The following is a 14,251-nucleotide window of genomic DNA, read 5'->3' as shown; positions in this document are numbered from 1 at the left end:
TCTTGTGTTCTGTTGACAAGATCGACGAAGTTTCTTTAAAGTTTCTTTAAAATTCCATTCAGTTCAGTTTTTAAAGTCTAAACATGATGAAAGAATCTAAAATTAATGTTGATTTGGTCTAATTTTACCATTTTTTTAAATAACCACCCACTTTCCTATCAATCCAGTAAGAGCCAAAAAAAGAAATCTTTAAAGAAATATGTTTGTGTGAATTTTGACATATAATGGTAGAACCTTTAGATACACGTTATCTTCTAGGTGTGGAGAAGTCAAAACAAAATGCAGAAATGTGTTTCAACATTTATTGCATGTCCATCCATCCATCCATCCATCCATCCATCCATCCATCCATCCATCCATCCATCCATCCATCCATCCATCCATCCATCCATCATATATAGGATCCAACACTCTGAAGGTTGGGGCATCCCAATGGTGAAGAACCCAGACGGTACCTTCACATACAGATGTGGCAAAATAATCCAACCATCTCTCTCTCTGTGAGGTTCAAACACTTTTATTTAGATCGACTGAAAAATAAGACGGAAAGGATCGACTCTCCCTCCCTTCTCCCCATCTCTCATCATCCTCTGCTGCTGCAGCTGCTCCTCCTCCTCCCTTCACCTTGCTCTTTTCCGGATCAGCTGCCTTCTCCTCTGTGTCTCTCTTCCTTTTTTTTTTCTTTTCTTCCCCCTGCCGGTCTCCATCCCACTTTTCCTTCTCCCACCTCAGTCTCTCAGCCTGGATACACCCTCCCTCGCTCGTTCTCTGCGCGGACCGCATGTGTCAGCGCGTGTACACGTGTGGCTCCGCCGCTGACGGGAAACGGCCGTGGACTGGATATCAGATCCCCTCCACCCCGTCCTTATGCATACTTATCACTTTTGTTAACACCGCTGCAACATCGCTCCATTGAAGAAATCTCATTTTCCTCCTCTTGAGGCGGCATCTCAGATGGCATCTTCAATCCTTCCTCCAGCATATTGGATTTAATGAGCAGCCGCCGTGAATGGAAACGAGCAGTCTTTGGATTTCTTCTGTTACGGCGTTGGGTAAGGTTGTCTTTTCTCGCTTCTCTGCCTGCTTCTCTCGGACCTCCTAACCCCCCCAAATTCACTTGTCACCCCAAATTGACAGGTGAACGCAGAGCGCACGCTATCATATGGAGGGGAGCAGTCAGACTGAGCTGAGCTGGCCATTTTAAGTGGGACACGGATAGAGAGGGGGGGGGATCTGCCTTTGGGTTAGCGGAAAGAGTCAGGTAGAGAGCAGGGAGACGTTCACTGTCCTCCCGACACTGGGAGCGTTGTTCGCTGGCTCGCTGCTTCTGCGCATTGATCTGCTGGTATTTTCAGCTTCCATCCCAGACAACTTTGCGATGCTCTACCTGCGCGACTCGGAGCAGTTTTGGCTGCGTGAGTGCTTGCGGGGGAGCAGCTTGGCCAGGGCGAGTGCATGGATGCAGATAGGTGGGCGTGCAGAGCTAAATCCGCCGAGCTGTGGGTGATATTTCCATCTTTATGAAACCGGGGAGAGTTTATTTTCTGCAACAGTTTCTGCGTCTGGTGCAGCAGAGTTGGACTCAAATCGCTATATTTGATGCTTACTTCCTGTTCTGGCAGCCATTTTTGGAGAGGCAATGTTGCATAGAGTTATGACCAATTCCCAAGAGACCTGCCTCAACATATAAGTCCATTACTAAGCACCTGTTTATTTCATTTGTGTATACCTTAGCTGATTTATTTTACTCAATCAAGAACACTTGCTTCCCTCTAATTTTCACTTTACCAGCCCGGCGAAGTTGACTCAGCTGCTTTGGGTTGGCTCATGTCTGCTTTTAACTCGGCGGCTGTCTCTGCTTGTCCTCTCTCGTCTCTGAGCTCTACAAGGAGAAAATGGGTTGCTAGGAGGAAAGAAATGAGAGATCTTAGTTACTAAAAGTAGTGATGGAAGCAAGAGAACAAAAGGATCAAGAAGACAGATTGACAGGAGACACGAGAACCGAAGTGAGTGAGAAGATGAGACTGTGTGTGTGTGTGTGAGTGAGTGTGTGTGCGTGTTTTAATACAGCTCAGTAAAAGCTTTATAGACAGCCAAGCCTCTTCTGATTGCCAGGCTTTTGGCAGCTGGGGGTCAGTTTACACACACACACACACACACACACCTTCAGGTTCTCTCTGACTGGAGTAGGAAAGCGCTATAGATCACCAAAGACCTGCACCCTCGCGCCTCGCTGGCTGCATTTCTTGCAGGGGACATCAATATTTATCACATTTTCCATTTCAAAAGAGCAAACTGTGGTAACGCCAGGAGATGGGAAAATAATAAAAGATAAATCAAATTACCCCACTTTGGGTGGACCTTCTGCTGCTGTTTCATTTAGGACTCCTTCCTAGCACTTAGCCAATTTTGGCTTGATCCCACTGCATATTGAAATACAGGTGCAGCACGGTGACTCGTGTTCTCACCGGTTGTAGCGAGGAGCTGGAATTACATTTGCAATGATAATAGGAAGACAGCAGCAGAGGAGACTGTTTTGTTCTTTTTCTTTCTTTTTCTTTTCGTTGGTCAACATATCTCAGAAGGCCTGTAGTATAAAGAACAGAGGGTAGGTAGTTTTCTCGCAAAACCTTGCAGAGGACTCGAGGTAAAAAGGAAATAATGCATTTATAAAAGGGAAGTGCAATAGATTTGGGGATAGGATTTCTGGAACCAGAGTCTGTAAATGAAAGAATGCGTGAGACAGCTGATAATGTGCAGAATAAATGATGAGATGGAGGTTGAGGTCTAGTGAGGTGGTGTAGATCCAGTGAAGCAGAGATCTCAAACTGCAACCCTCGACAGAAAGGATCCTGCAACATTTTCCTTGTCTTCCACGCTGGAGTTAAATGGTGAAACTGCCTCACTAGCATGCAGTCAGAGCTCTTCTAGAGAGATGATATTGGAGCCAGGTGTGCTGAAGCAGAGAGACACCTAAAGGCTGCAGGAGACCAGTCCTTGGTCCTGGAGGACCGGGCCCCTGCAGTGAAAGGTTGAACCTGTAGGGCTCAGAATGTTGGCAGAACAGACAGCAGTCTAGAGGTCCAAGTTCTCAGAACTTTATTAGGACACACAATGACGCTTTAAGATCATACAATCCTGCCAGCTGCCCCACAGGAGCATAGAGTCCTCTGCTGTGCAAGACGGGAAGAAAAAGTAGAAAAGCAGGAGTGGTAAGATAAACGTTGGAGGTGTTCAGTTTCTAACAAAACTCTGCTGTAGCCATACTGTTTGTTGATCCTATTTGAAATGTAGGTTTTTGTTTTTAGTCTAAGATCTATAACTGCATAAAGGCCATCCAAGTAGATAAATGTTATGTTGTTGGCTGTTCAATCTTAGAGGAAGACCATCTATTTTAAAGGTCTTACGGTATGCTTTTGTTGTTGTTGTTGTGTTGGGCACAGTTTACCCCAAACCCATGAAGAAAACACAAGTCAGCAATGTTAATAAATATGTTTGCCTAATGATGCCCCCTCATGTATCCATGCCCAGAACCGGCCCTGTTTTGGGGCGACTGTGGCACGCTGTTGATTTGATTTGGGTTTTCTCCTCTCACATGTCGATGCGCCTCTGGGTAAGTTAACACCAGGTTTCCTACTGATTAGTGTGTGAACGTGTGGCTCGGATATAAAGTGTTTCCAGGGGTCAGTATGGCTGGAAAAGCATTATAACTTCAGTTTAGTCCTGAATTTAAAGTGCCTCACAGCTGCAACGCTTCGCTACCGTGTGGCAGCAGCAAAATGTTTGAGTCGTATCAGAGAACACCGTCTGGATTTCCAAAAATAACAAAGTTGAGGACAACGGTCGACTGGAGTGAAACTCAGATGCTTCAGATTTATGTCAGAAACTCTTAAAAGTCTTTTTTTTTTTCCACCATAGCATTTACAAGCTGATCCGCTCCGTTCTTGTGCAACTTGCGGCGTCATTGACACACACGAAGCAGAATTATCGCCTTTTAAATTTCAAGGTTCTCTTTTTTTTAAAAACTTTGTATTTCCTCAAATTCTGCAGTGGTAATCCATATTTTATAACCTGGTGGTTTCCTAGTAGCAGCGTGTCTTTGTTAGAGGAAAAATAACACACACTGAAGGATAGTATCCTCACTGTTTTAACGGTACATTTGGCAAACTGCAACAATATTCCTACACAGCTACCCAAAGGGCTAGCTTGATTAATTAACCACCTTGTTTTACCTGTTATTCTAAAGAAAAGAAAGGCAAAAACACATAACATTCAGCACAGCAGTGCAAAACCAGCACAACATTTAGCTGATGTTCACTTTACAATTTAAGTCCAGGGTGCTCATAAAAAAATAGCCACCAAACAAAAAGTCTTGTTTGATGGTTGAAAAGCTCTTTTTTTATATATACTGCAGACATTTCAGACACTCTTATTTCACTCATTGTGAGACGACTAGCACCAGTTGACTGGACCTCTGTTAAATTAGGTCAGTCACTTTAATATTTATGCACTTATTTTATGTCTAAAATCTTTTGTTGACCATATTTGATTTGTAAAAGTAATAAAAAGAGGGAGGGAATATATTTTAAAGGCACAATGATTATTATGTATTAAAATAATAATCATTATAATAGATGACATTGGAACTGTGATGATCAGTGTATGAGGTTAGCAGCAGTGTTTCCTCGTTTTTTTTTTTCTTTAAAGTCAAATCAACCAGATTGTGTTTTACCTTTTTTATTTTGAAAATGTTGGTCAAGCAGCTTAAAGCAAAATAAATCAGATCCCACCTTAAGTTTTTATGTGGCCCTGTAGACTGTAGAGCCACGTAAATAAAACCTTCAAGTTGTGTATTTTGATTTTATTGTATCATTCAAACCGAAGCCGTTCTGCTGCCAAATGACTTCAATGTGAGAAAATGTTCAGTATTACCCCAATTTAGGACGTACTCCTTGAATGCAGAGCCAGTTATTTGTCAGTACTGTTTCAGCTTCTTAATGGGTTTTATCAAGACATTCTGTCACAACCGGCCCTTTAAGGACATTCATGATCTTGATCTGGGCCAAGATGGAAACGAGTTTGCCACCCCGGCCTTAATCTGTATTTTCAGACCCCATTCTTACAGCTGAACGTCTAATTTGGTGTTTTTATTTTATTTATTTTTATTTTTAAAGGAATGCATCCACTTTTTAAAATTCCAAAACAAAACACAAGACCCCTGCGAGGAGGCTTCTTTTTTTTTTTTCATCTCCTCCTCTGCAGCGGTAAAACGACTTGCCATGCAGCAGGTGACTTGCATCCAAGAGTGAGTCACGCCGCCGGTGGATGCCCCTCCTCCCACAGCGAGGAAGCACTGATACCACCCATCACCAAATGAGAAATTAACAACTCATCCCCCCGTTCCCTCAACTTCCACAGCAGCTTTCCTCATGGTCATTACAGCGAATAATGGTTATTACCGATGTGGCTTCATAATTTAGCATGATGCATGAAATGAAGTTGGCAAATTAGTTACAGCAATTGACAGCTAATGGTGTCCGCGGTGGCGCGCGCGAGTCGAAAAGTTCCGTGGGATTTGGAGCCTCTCATCCGAGCGCGTTTTGGTCGGAGGCGATTGGACACGCAGGACCTCGAAACAAAAGAGATTCACTGCGACAGTGCAAAGCTGCAAAGGAGCGGCGGTTTGAAATGTAATTTTGTTATTAATGCACTTTGCAATGACAAAACGGATATAAAAATACTTCAGAGTAATGTGCCAAAGATAAGCACATAATGTCTCTGAATCCTATTCTCTCACCGCTCAGCTGTTTTTGAGTAAACAGTGAGAAGTTCTTCCATTATCTTCCCTCTGCGTATTGATTAGCAAATAATTAACTTTGCTGATAATGTAAATAGGATGTAATGGGCTCTAACAACAGTGTTAGGAGTATTTAAATCTTGCTCCATTTTATCCTGGGTAACAACCAGGGCCCTGAAAAAAGATCATATTTAGCTTTTCAATTGTTAGAATAATAATCAGCTCTTCTGGGTTTTGCACACAAACAAGAAATTTGACTTCAATTGTCCTTGCTCACATTGTACAGACAGTAAAGCTGCTGTGTGTAACTTTATCATGACAGCATAACATGAGACAATCTGTGAAACAAAATCAAGCTCTTCTGCCTTTTCCCAGTGCTATAACTACAGAAACACACCACTCAGTCAGAAACGACCAAGCAGAACAAGGAGGATGGTCTCAGTGCTGTCAATCACTCTAACATACATGCTGCTCACACCCTTTGCCTTTCTCTGTGCTGCGCTTCTGATGATTCACCACAACACAGCCTGACTTGAATGCTAAGGCTAGTTAGCATGGCCACCAACGACAGCAGATGAGAATTTTTCTTTAACGGTAACTTGCTTCTCCACTATTAGCACACTTTGAAGCGTACACTAGGATGATTGACAGCGCTAAGACCCTCTTCCTGTCTCTGATTGGTTGTTTTTGACCAGGAGCCATGCATTTTTTTCAAACGGCAATAGCAGCTCAGGGAGGAGAAGGAGCTCAATCTTTTCTCAGACTATTTGTCTTATAGTCTGTCATGGTGACAGTTTTAGAAAATATGTAGAAAACATATTTTTGTAAAAGTTACATAATGTAGCTAAGTATAAATATATAAGCGTTGAGGATATAAAATAGGAAACATGATTTATCCTGTCTTTTAAAAAAACCAGGTTTGTTTAGATGTATAAACACAAACTAAACCCAACTGCAAATGAATATTAATGTGATGTCTGTATTCATACCACCATGGCAGAATTTTAGCAATCTTTTGTTTAGGGAAGACGGTATTTGCTGTTTGGATATTTTAGAAGATTATAAAAATATTCCTCTGTTACATAATTTAATTAAACAAACCTAACATACTGTGCGTCTACAGGAGCACAGAATAGACGGCGTCTATTTCTAGAAAAACAAAAACCAGCAACAAGCGTCACAACCGCGTCAGTGACTTTTGATTTTTCCGTTCCTCTCAGAACTTTTGGAACCCGGTCTGAAGCTAGGTGTGCTGAAAATGTCTCTTCAGAAATTTGTTGTGGAAAAATTTATTTAAAATGAATAAAGATGAGTTCTACTGGGGCAAAAATACCGAACCCCGTTAGGCGTGCATGCACGGGAATCTCTGGAATCGCTCGCTCGTCTTCCACGCAACGTAACCTGATAGTCGGAACAGAAACCGCTCCGGAGCAGGTGAGGAGTTCAGCGCATGTTTGAACGGAGCCAACTTCAGGGCGCCGAAAACCTTCACGTTTAGCCCAACAGAGCCGGCTAAGCCGTTAATCCCACTTCCTAGTACATCGTGTTTGCATCCTCTCTGTCGCTTGCACATAACAGATATAGGACTTAACTTGTTCTGTTTTTTTTTTGTTTTTTTTCCCCATTAAATTATTTTATCACCCTGTTAATTAGTAATCACACTTATACAAGCAAAAAAAAAAAAAAGAAAATTTTTTAAAGTTGTTTTGGGTAAAGCCGTTGTAATCCTCACACCTGCAAATACATTTGGGACTTAAAGCTGGAGTCAGCCAGAACTGGGTTAGAGACGTTAACCCTCCAGTTGTGAAGGATGAGATTGCTATTTTTGTTCTCTTCCTTTGCCTTTGCTGTTTCTTCTGGCTGGCTGAGTAAATGTAAATACTATAAATTAGATTTTTATTTTTATTTTTTTCATATAAATAAATAATGCAGGAACTGTTTTCATCTCGTGCATTTGGGTGCGCCGCAGTGAATCACATGCGTTGCGTTCTCAGGAAAAGAACAACCTTTCTGTGACCTTTTGTTTTTTTGGCAAAATCGCATGAATAGGCCTCCTCGTGTGCCTCAGTTTTCACTCCGGACACTCTGCCTCAGAGTCATTTCTGTTGTCACCGAGGCAATTTTGTTCTTCTTCTTCGTGAAATAAGCAGAGAACTGTGAATCTTCAGTAACTCGTCTATTTAAACACCAACAATATTGCTGTGTTGGTCTAAAGATTAAAGGATATTTGCCCTATAAACGAAAGATTGTTTTTTAAAGGGGCAGTATTATCTAAAATGTACTTTTTTGAGCTTTACATTGTCTTATTTCGTCATAAAAATATACATGAAGTGTTGCTTTGGTTCATTCAGGCATCTTTGAGAAATATTTTAATCTCCCATGGCAACCATTCAGCTGTGCAGAACGCCTTCGAGACCCAGCTCCTCCTCTTGAGCTTCAGCTTCCAAGCTTCCTCCTCACAGAGCAGCCCTGTCCCACTCAGCTCCTTCAGACTAGCCCAAAGCAATTAGCAAACACCTGGTGGAACTGAACATCTACTGAGCTCATTATATGAGATACTTTTCACTGGTAAAAATGTTTTTAGAGGGTTAACAGAGGAACCATGTTGTGATGACTTCCTGAAGGCGGCATTTTAGAAAGAACAGGAGTTTTTAAAGAGACAGAGGCCCAATTTCAAGGCGTTGAATTACAAAGTCAAATTTCTTCTTACATTATGCTTGATCTATAGAGGATTTTTATAAAGACTGAAGGTCACATAGTTAATTGATTGTGCTATTAAATGGCCCCACAGGCCTAGAAAATACATAATACTGCCCCTTTGATATTTTTGTTAGTAATCACAGCAGAACCTTCACACCACCAAGCCTGAGCACGAGAGAATCATTTCTGAGGGAAATTTTGATTCAATATTTTATGATTTTCCAGGCATCGTCAGTGCTTTCTAGATAACCTTCCAGCTAATTTTACCAAAGGCTGGCAATGATGAAGCTCCTTCAGTGACACTGAAAATGGCATAATACAGTTATGGAACGATGATCACCGACCTCGTCATGCCTACCTTCTTTTGAAAAGATTGACATTGTTAAGAAAAAGGTCACCAAACATTTGAAACACCTTTAAACCGATTTTCAAATTAGTAAGTGAAACTGGGACGTCAGTGAACATCGCTCCAGTGCAATTCTCGGAAAAGTGCTCTACAAAGTCAGCTCATTAATTAGACACATTAGTACTTTTTTTTTTTTTAATTACGTACTTTCTTATTATTTCAACCATGTGATTCCTTATTGTTGGTTTTTTTATTCTTTGAGAAGGTCGAAACACTGATCAGAAACATTTCAATTTGATCATTGCGTTTTTGTTTGTTAGTGGGCTTTCTGGAACAATCAGCATTGAGCACAGGGATTTTTTATTTTATTTTATTTTATTTTATTTTATTTTTTTTTAGGAAAAAACCCACCAGGTTTGAATTTGCAGAGATGAAGTGAGCCACAATATCTGGCAGCGCAGCAGAAAAACCTTCAGAAGATACCAACAAAAACAAACACGGAGAAAGGCTCAAGGTTTTAAAAAGAGAGCGATTGCTAACAAGGACAAACAGAAATTACCCCCCCAAGGTTTGGCCAGGGGCAGATTGTTTTATTTCAAAATGTTGGACCTGGCAAACTTTGAGTGGCGCACAAGGTCGTGACCTTTATTTCTAAAAGAAATAGTTGTTTGAACTAAAGTACCAACATTTGTTTTATACGTTTGATCCTCTTTTGTAGGAGGATGTGTATCTGAAAATTGCGATTGAGCATTTAGTAAAGACTGAGGGTGAAATAACGTTAGGCTGAAATATAAATGTTAATACCTGAATAACCCAACAAGCTACAATGGAAATTATTTAACATTTATATAGCTTTAAATGTTGCATTTTAATGTCAGTTTAGTCAGTTATTATTTCCGATTGTCAGGTCTCGTTTTTTATTTTATTTTAATTAAAGTTAATTATTTGTTAAAAATGTACTGCTCACAGCGTGAGAAATCTATGCCACTGTTATTAACTCCACAACACTAAAGTCTGTTTTTAAAAAAAAATCATTTTTAAAGTTAATAGTATCAACAGCCTTAAGTAGTTTGGATTCAACATCACACCAGCAAAACCTCTGAGCTGATGTGTTTTTACATTTTCTCACAATTTTCCAATCCTTTTCTCCTATGTTGAACATATTTTTTCTTTTTTTTATTTAGTTTATTTTTTATAAGCTAAAATGGACATAAAAGCAAACAACTCCAGCCACTTTTTTAAATATGTGAATCGATCCGCAGTGACCATCCTGAGTATCTGTATCATTTCTGACCAATAGGAAAATTCAACTGCAGTAGCCACCCTTCAACCAAAGAGGGCAGCACTGAGGTGGTCTGAGGCCAAAGTATTGCAAAATTGCATGTTTCCATGAAAATGTCACAATTTGCACAGTAAAAAATGATGGCAATCTTAAGGCCCAATTAATACAACTTATCTAAAAAATGATTTGGAGTTTAGTGTCTCTTTAAAGCTGACTTGCTACCCTGAATATCTGATCTAAAATCTAAAATGCCCTGAATCTTCAGTTTATCAAAGGTACAATCTCCCTTACATACTGTTTTCTGGAGTAAGTTTTCAGTGAGGATTGCTATTTTTGACCCTGATACATCCAACGACTTTTGACTTGTTTTAAAATGATCTGAAATTGATTACAGGTACTGTAGCTAGTAGGTTGGTGGGTCTTAGCATTGCTAATGACGTTCATGTACTTGTTACTCACGGTCTCCATCTTGCTCTCCGCTAGGCTACAGCTAGTTCCACCAATGCTAACTAGCCTTAGCATTAATGAATGCTGAACGTAGCATCAACAAAGAGCTTATGCTAATACCTTAGCTAATACATTAGCATCGTTGATGCCGTAGCATTAGTGAATGCTAAGGCTAGTTAGCATGTTACCACCGTTGATGGCAGTTTCTCTGTAACAGTAAATTGTTTCTCCGCCATTAGCTCATGTGCGCTCTGATTGGTTGCTTCCTCATTGAGAGCGGTGTGTTTCTGCAGATGGCTGTAGGACCACAGGAAAGCGGCAGAGGAGCTCGATTTTTTTTCTTTTTCTTTTTTTTCCCCCCTCCACAGAGTATCTGGTTCACACTGTACCGTCATGAAATGGTGAAAGTTTCGACAAATATGTTAAAAAAAAAAATAAAAAATATTGTTTATTGAAGTTACATAATGCAGCTTTAAGCCTCAGAGCATTCTGATTTCTATCTTTGGCATATTCATGACTGAACATCCTTCACAAGATCCCTCCACTTTTCCCTTTGGACTACAGGCACAGCAAGAAAAAAAAAAAAAGCATCACCACAGAGAATAATCCAAGGCATAACTCATAAACAACACGGACAAACACATTTGCAACTATGACATGATGATCAGGTTTAATGCTGTTATGGATAATGTAATTTGTTCTCCCTAATGAAGTCTGGCCTCCATAAAAAATAAAAACACCCTGTACACAGTAATTACTGGAACACAACACTCTGCTGCATTTGTTGACGGTAATGTGGCGGCTGTCTCTTGAAAAGGTGCTCTGATGCACTTGAATAACGGCCGTTTACGCTTCACGTAAAGAATGGAGGCACGCGGGCTAACAGTTTATAACTACAGCAGAGTTATGTTGCTTGAAGAGGATATATTTGATTAATGCAGTAAACAGTGTTGGTCAAGCTACTTTGAAATAGTAATTAGTTACTAATTACTGATTAATTTCCAAAGAAAGTAGTCCAGTTACTTTACTAATTTATTTTGAAAGTAATTATTTTCTTAATTACTTAAGACGCACTACATGAACACGCAGTAAAGCAATATAACTTTGAGCCTAATTTTATTCTTTCTGCATGTTCCTTCATAAAATCTAACCGAATGAAACCGTCTCTTGTTAAAAATTGGTTTGCTTTGCTCTAATTTTATGCATATTGTTTCACGAAACGTTGAACGAAATGCAACCATATCTTTTTTTTTTTTTTTAAAGAATTTTGTTAAATATTTTACTCTAATCGCTGTGTATTCTTCTATATAATTCAAGACAGTCAAGTCTTCTGTTAAGCTGTGTTCCACCGTCTGCAATTATTTTTGTGTTTCCGCTCCTTCTTTTGAACGTATGTAAAATACAAGCACAAATATATTTTGAATTAAAACCTGTCTTGACTGTGCTGCGAATTGGCAGCATTTACGCGTTTCAGCAGCTGGTGAAAGTGCAGAGAGGAGTAATAATGAGTTTTTTTTTTTTTTTTTAAAGAAAGCATTATCTGTTTAGCAGCAGAGGGGCTAGCGAAGATTTCCCAGGTGGAATTAAGTGTGGGGGGGATCAGGTGGATTCCTGTGGCTTGCTAGCAGAAATTAAAATACATTTTCTTCACATGCAGAAGAAATTTACCCGCTAAAGTGACAAAAACATTCACGTCCGCTTATGATTTTAGCTGACATGAGGTGTAGCGATTTATCATAATTAATCACAGTGTTAGACTGTGATTAATCTGATCAAATGTTTTAATCGACTGACAGTCCTATTTTTTTTTTATCTGGTGCACATGCGCTTCCCTTCAGATGCCGCCCTGGGCAACTGACCCTACGGTATGGCCATTTAAACACAAAAAAACAAACAAAAAACTCACCACCACTACATTTAAGTGTTAAAATAGAAACTCTTATTCAACCATTTTTTTGTAAAACTGCTCCTTTCCCACCCACAAGGACTAATATAGGTGAAAAAAATAAAAGTTCTAATTAAGAAGTCATCCCTCCAGCAATGTGGCTGATTCTGAAACACTCCTCAGAAACCGTTCTCCATTACTAATAGCTCAGAAGCCGCGACGCTCACAGCTTGCTTGGAAACATACCAGTAAAGATGTGATTAAACCATTGAAACTGTATTTATTTGTTGTGTTTTTTGATCAATTTTAGGCTCAAAGGAGCTAGATTAGCGCGTTAGCACAGCTGGGACGAGAGGTGCCTTTCTCTGAGAGCGTCGCTGCTGGATCCTTTCCCAGTCCTGACGGCGCTCCAGTCTCCTCTATGATTAACGTCAGAGATGAGTGAAAACACGGGCTGAAGCAAGCTGCCGGCAGTTCCAATTATTACACATGATACACCCAGAGGTCTATTTTTGGTTCAGTGCGTCAGGAGAAAAGTTTCAACCTCAAAGTCCTTGGAAAAAGACATGGAAAATTAAAGTGATACATACTTAAAAAAAAAAATTAACTATTAAAAATCAAGGAGAGAGTATCAATTTGTTTGGTTCAACCTTCTGGACTCACCCTGTTCATCTATCACACACGAAGCGAGTCTGATGCAAAGCATTCCTGTTTCTGGACACTTGGATCATGATTTGCTCTTTTCACCTCCCAGTGTGATTAAGCCATGTCTCTAATGGCTGCATTTGCTCTAAATATGTAACAACGTCCACGTGCAAAAAAATTAGCCTGTTTGTTTTTAATGTTTTTGCACATTAATACACTTCATAAAAATAAAAAAATAAAAAATCTGAAAGACTTATAGCTGCAGTGTGCACCAAGTTTTTTTATGTTGTTGTTAGCAAGAAAAAAATAAATAAAATTAAGATAGATAAGCTGCAGTATGTAACTTTTATTAAAAAAAGAAAAAAAAATTACATGGTTGTTGAAATATGGTAATCACAGAGTATCTGAATCTTTTTTTCCCAGATAATCTGTAAAAAAAAAAAGTACATATTCTGCTCCCAGTGCTAACTAAAAACAACCAATCAGAGAGCCAGGGGGAGGGTTTGTGCGCGGCCAATCACCTCTACCTCCTGCACATGCTCTCTGCTACACTACAGCTGCTACACAGGAATGCTAAGGCTAGTTAGCATGGCCACCAATGACAGCGGATAAACGGTTCTCCTGCAAGTTGCTTCTCTGCCATTACCACATGTAGCGGCACGTTCACGTGATTGATTGACAGCGCTAAGACCCTCCTCCTTGCTCTGATTGGCTGTTTTTGACCAGAAGTGGTGCATTTCTTCAGACAGCAGTAGCAGCACAGAGGAGGTGGAGCGGATTGACATTGTCACAGCTTCTCTGTCTCATAACACTGTCACAACATAGACAATTTTAACAATAAACATATCTTTTATAAAAGTTGAATGATAATTTCTACACTTTTCACATGACTTTACACTTCAGTGCCACTAATACTCCAAACATTATACATTTACATTTTCCTTTGTACGACTCATACTCAAGAAAGCTTGTCAAAGCTAAAGCAAATCACAAGCAGAAAGCGAGCTACCTTGGATCTTCTCCTCTCTGTACTACTTTGTAGATTTGCTTTCCCTGCCCCCGGCTTCCTTGGGGGCGGGGGGGGGGGGGGGGGGAAAGAAACCATTTAAAAGGGGGCTTGGCATTTAAAAGGGGGGGGGGAAAAAAGAA

The 14,251-nt window shown here is 40.0% G+C and overlaps 1 protein-coding gene across 1 annotated transcript in view; it reads left to right on the top strand.

Moving 5' to 3' along the window:
• The first annotated feature begins 625 nt into the window (after positions 1-625).
• The window catches only part of LOC106947047 (leucine-rich repeat and immunoglobulin-like domain-containing nogo receptor-interacting protein 1), a 174,891-nt gene continuing 161,265 nt past the window's right edge, over positions 626-14,251 (top strand). Inside the window, exon 1 of the mRNA XM_015031832.1 lies at positions 626-1,052. The gene's annotated coding sequence lies outside the window, so the exon portion shown is untranslated. The remainder of the gene's footprint in view (positions 1,053-14,251) is intronic.

Source organism: Poecilia latipinna, unplaced genomic scaffold (genome assembly GCF_001443285.1).
Source record: "Poecilia latipinna isolate Pla-1442-1.1 unplaced genomic scaffold, P_latipinna-1.0 Scaffold219, whole genome shotgun sequence".
NCBI classification, from domain to species: Eukaryota; Metazoa; Chordata; class Actinopteri; order Cyprinodontiformes; family Poeciliidae; genus Poecilia; species Poecilia latipinna.
Note: the sequence above shows the minus strand (reverse complement) of the source record. Positions and strands in the feature narration are given on the sequence as shown.